At 35.1% G+C, this 5,078-nt stretch overlaps 1 long non-coding RNA gene across 1 annotated transcript; it reads right to left on the reverse strand.

Annotated features, from left to right (window-relative positions):
- Window positions 1–1,958: 1,958 nt before the first annotated feature.
- Window positions 1,959–2,866, reverse strand: LOC126831659 (uncharacterized). Its single transcript, XR_007684246.2, has 3 exons — window positions 2,830–2,866; window positions 2,241–2,353; window positions 1,959–2,013 (listed from the first exon to the last, which is right to left on the reverse strand). It is a non-coding gene; the product is annotated as an uncharacterized LOC126831659 (long non-coding RNA).
- Between the last annotated feature and the right edge of the window lie 2,212 nt (window positions 2,867–5,078).

Raw genomic sequence — 5,078 nt, forward strand, 5'->3', positions numbered from 1 at the left:
AAATCGCCTTTTTGCCAGTTTGATCATTTTTTCAAAGGCTTTGGTATTAAGAACTGGAAAAAAGACGATGGCCTGTATTAACAAGAAGTCATGACATATATACACTGTTAGAAATATTTTGGTTATTTTACCCTAAAATTACGGGCAGCAAAAGTTGCCCCTAAATCATAGGTAAAATTACACCATTAGTTATTTAACAATTTACTGTAGAAGGACATATCTGTTAATTTACATTTCTTGTAAAAATACATCACAATGTTAATTTACATTTCTTGTAAAAATACATCACACTGTTAATTTACACTTTTGTTAAAAATACTAATATTGGTAATTTTACATGCAAGATTCGAGCAATAGCCCCGGTGTAAAATATTTCGTATTAATATCACTTCAATATATATTGAATATCGATAATCCTGTTTGGTAGACGAGGGCATGGTTCCAGGCTTTCAGATGTAAGCTCGCGGTACTATCTATTTGCAGGCATTACAACCCTGCTTTACAGACAGTCCGGCCCAACTAACACTGGCCAATCGGTTTAATTTACCGTCTTCAAGTGAACTTGAAAACGAGATAATACATGAAAATGCATTTAAGAAAATACTTACAAACTGATTAACGTACGCTAAATATCAATACACTTTATAGATCTTATAAATAATGGAAACTAGATATACATGACATGCAATATACTAAATTTACAAGATGTGATTGTCCATGTTATGGTTAATAAATTGAAATGAATACCATAAGAAGATACTTATTAGGAATGTTTCGTTTCTATGGAATACTAAAATACAATAAGAGATAGAAATTTACCGAATAAGTAAATTTACTGAATAAGTAAATTTACAAAATAACGTGAATAAACGTAAGTCTGTAAAATGACATGTTGGCTATGTTATTTTCCGTTCAATATTTTAAGGTAAAAATAAATTCTTTAACTGCTGTAATTTTACTTATATTTCTTACCTAAAAGTAAATTACATAATAATGTGAACAAACGTAAAATCTGTAAAGTAACACGCTTGCTGCGTTACTTTCAGTTCAATTTTATTACATTATATGTATTTTTACAGGATTTTGAATATGTCCTTGATTCCATCGCCACTTATTGTCGAAAAGACATGAAACTCGATAAACATACTTGAAACTCGGTAAAAATACATTAGATTTGGTAAAAGTAGTTGTCGTAACATCATTTGCTATTTGGTTGTGGACTTCAACGGTCACTGTTAATTGGTTGTGTGTTGAGAAATGTTAACAAAAATATTTCAAGGTTTGCTTTCATTACTATTGAATAAAACATTTCTGTGATTTCAACATTTTACGACAACCAATTTGGGCTACGGTACATCTTCCTATAGTTTGAATACACTGAACATTACTGTATTTTGACGTTACGTATGTAAAAATAAATTATTTCACGGTAAAATCACCTGTATAATATGTTTTTTTTACGACTATTTGTACTATCACTCCTGTTTGGTGTAATAAAACATACATTTGTAAAATAACATACAACTACGTAAATATTTTACCACATTCTTACGGTAAATTAACATTTATTTCTAACAGTGTATAGACATTAAAATGGATATTTATAAGAATTTCTTTTTATAAGGTAAAGGCCACGTTGTAATGGAGGTTTTACGTGGTACTGGGCTAAAGATGGTGCGAATACCCTATAATGTGCTATTAGATAAATGTTGCCGGTGCAACGGCACAACGACACGCTATTGTTTCGAATGTCAACTGTCAATGTTTCTTTCACGTGCACGCCAGTGACTTTCAGGTTTTTATTCTAACCGAACGACTAGACCCAAACCCAAGTCAGTTCAGGTGTCCTGCCCCACTAGCAAGGGGAAATCTATTTTGAAGAACTTTATCGTCCAACACAGCGTCTTACTGAGAGAGAGGCGAGGGTGGCCACTTGTTTTTATCCGTTGTAAAGTCTTTACCTTTGCTGCGGCGCATATCGTTCCCCAAAGTTAGGAGTATTCCAATTTTCGACTGTAATATAAAAAATAGTGGAGATTCGTTAAACAATTTTAATGGTTTGTTTGTCCAAGATTTATTACCAATGATATAAGGCAATACGCAGGTGTTTCTCTTTTGTTATTTTTTTTTTGGGGGGGGGGGGGGGGGTCATAAAAGAATTTGCATAACTAATTCCGATTCTCATGTGTATTTAGTTTTGTTGAAAAGTAAAACAAATAAGATGAATAATTATTACTGACCTTCTGTAGTTCGTGTAGGACATTTATAGCATCCCAAACATAACTACCCCCTCGAAACCCTGAAGAAACTTGTTCTTTAATAGGGAATGCGAGTTCCCTATGATGTTGAAGTGCTAAAGGAAATATATACCGTAAGTTATTGTTTTGTGAAGTTTGTGATTTATATAATGACAATTATATCAAATAAGCTTATGTACCACACCTCTTGAAAATTAATGTTTTTTTGTAAGATATGCAGTTAGATAATATTGTTATGCATCACAATGTGAATTGTTTGTTATTTGTTGTAACTTCCATACTCATGCCTGTACATGTAGTTGAGAATTATTATTATTATTTCAATTTATTTTTTTACATAGTCTATATTATTTATGGAAATATGTGTGCATATCAATTAGAAATACTAAACAACTAATGTTTGTACATTAACATAAAAATCATGAGTATGAAGATCTAATTTGTCAAATAAGTATAAAGTGTATTCTTGCAGTTCCATAGGCCTATAATATTATATAGACAGTATAATTTCTTGCAATTCAACTTCAAGCCAAGGGGTCATATTAAAATTATAAACAAAGTTTTAGCCTACCTCTTGTGATTTTGCCATTCTGTATAACCTTGTAAATAATCTGGAAGATAATAAAGGGAAAATCTATTGAAATCCGTCATTATGTATTTTTCTTTTTTATTATTAGTACGATAGCCTATTACAAAAGATTTATACTATACATGTGGTAGCCTACGTAGTGCGGTGGTGGCATGCAGCACAAACTCTTATCTTAATTTTTTATTTCGCACAAATAATCTTGCTTAATAAAATTGAAAAGGTGGGCCGTGTTTTACGAGTTTGAAAAAATGTCGAGCTGGTCAGGGTTGGGGTAGTAGTATGATTCATAAACAACAGTGGTCGTGTGGAATTTTGCACATGAAATGATGAAAATGATTCAGCAGATTTTAGATAACGGCCGAACGGGTCATTTGCCAATGCAATGGCAATGCCGCAATGTGAATGTATTTAGTTCTTATGATGGTACCGTAATCCCAACAATAATCCAGTACGAAATGCGAACATATTCACTTTTTTGTAGGCATATTTAACGACGGAATGGCTTTACTATGGCGAAAATAGTCAATGCATCGAATTACCCTCAGAAAAATTGTCGGATAGAACTTCGACCAAATTTCAAATGAATGTTTTCAACGGCGGAGTGGGGGAGAGAACTCCCCCACACCACCTAGTGGCACTCGGTCAAGTAGACCTTTTGTAAAAGCCGAGTGACACTCAAAAGCATTGAAGAAAATGATAAATTTACCTTATTAAGCACCTTGGTCTGATCATAGATAATACCGTACGTTATTATCTATGGTCTGATGAACAATTTTGCTGAGTCCACAACAATACTTGCATCGGCTAGGCCCATTCTTTTTGGTATCCGGAGACTTATCAGCCATATTCATATAAATATAAGCTCACGTTACAGTGCAAGTCTGTGTAGGCATATTAGTTTCTTTATAAATCGAAACAAGGTGCTATCCATTATTAAAATTACCGTTAATTATCTTGACAAACGATAGTTTCTGGTACATTATAAGACCCTAGATTTCAACCTCTTTTAGTCTGTGGTAATACATGTAGGCTAGTCATATTAATTATAAGATGTAAAAGAAAATACATTTAAGATATGACATTTACTTAGAATGAATTTAATGATTTTATAAATATACTAAATTTATGACTGAGTTTGCAAGCGAGGCTACGGTATTAATGCAACATTCTATTTATTTTACGCCACAAATAAAGAAGGGCCGGGGATCGCGTTGATAAGTGGGTAAGACGCTGACTCGATCGCTAGCCTGAAGGTCGGGTGTTCGATCCCTGCATTTGCCGAGAAAGTTCATCCTGATTTTCCGGCGTGGTTTCCCCTTGTACGTGATGCAGGACGGAGGGCCTGATAAGGACAGCTGTCTAGTCGTTCGGATGGGACGAAAAACCGAGGTCCCGTGTACACATTTGTGTGTACGTAAAAGATCCCTTGGCAGTTGGAATTCGACATAAGAGTAGGCCGTAGCGCCGCTGCCCGGGCAAAATTTCCCTCATAGCACACTGTATGGCCTAGGCCTAGGCCTATGCCCGTCTTCATTAGCCCAGTTTAGGAGCAGAACAGTTGGACGTTAAAGTTTTTTAAACCCCATTTCATTTCATTTATGTAAAAAAATATATATATTATATAGGGTATATATTTATATACAATTGTCATTGACCTTTGTATAAAGTCATTTTGATATTTCAGATAACTTTCGTAAACTACACTTTATCAGATCTTTTCTCATTATTCCCTTAGACAGGATGCAAATATGGGATGGGATGGGTAAACATAACGGAGAGAAATTGTATATATTCTTTCAAAGTTCTGTTTAAAATTACTGCCCGAGTGTAGCCTAAAGCAAATCACAAAATAGCCTATAATTGGTACGACATTGGCCGGGAAAGTTCATCGTTAGTTTCCGGTGTGGTTTCCCGCTATCAGTGGTGCAGGACGGGGGGGGGGGGGGTGACAACTGACAAGTAAAGCTGTCTAGTCGTTCGGGAGGGACGGAAAACAGGGGTCCCTGTATACATTGACGTGCACATAGAAATCCCTTGGCATTTGGAATTCGATATAAGAGTAGACCATAATGCGGCTGCCCGGGCACGGGCACTGCACGGGCAAAAAATTCCTCTTATGACACACTGCATGGCGTATGCCCATCTTCATAACGTCAGTAGTAGAATAGTAGGACCTTAAATACAATTGCATTATGATTTGGTCGGCAGGACCTACGACATTCGCATACCGG

The sequence above is a fragment of the Patella vulgata genome, chromosome 9, assembly GCF_932274485.2.
Source record: "Patella vulgata chromosome 9, xgPatVulg1.2, whole genome shotgun sequence".
Classification (NCBI taxonomy): domain Eukaryota; kingdom Metazoa; phylum Mollusca; class Gastropoda; family Patellidae; genus Patella; species Patella vulgata.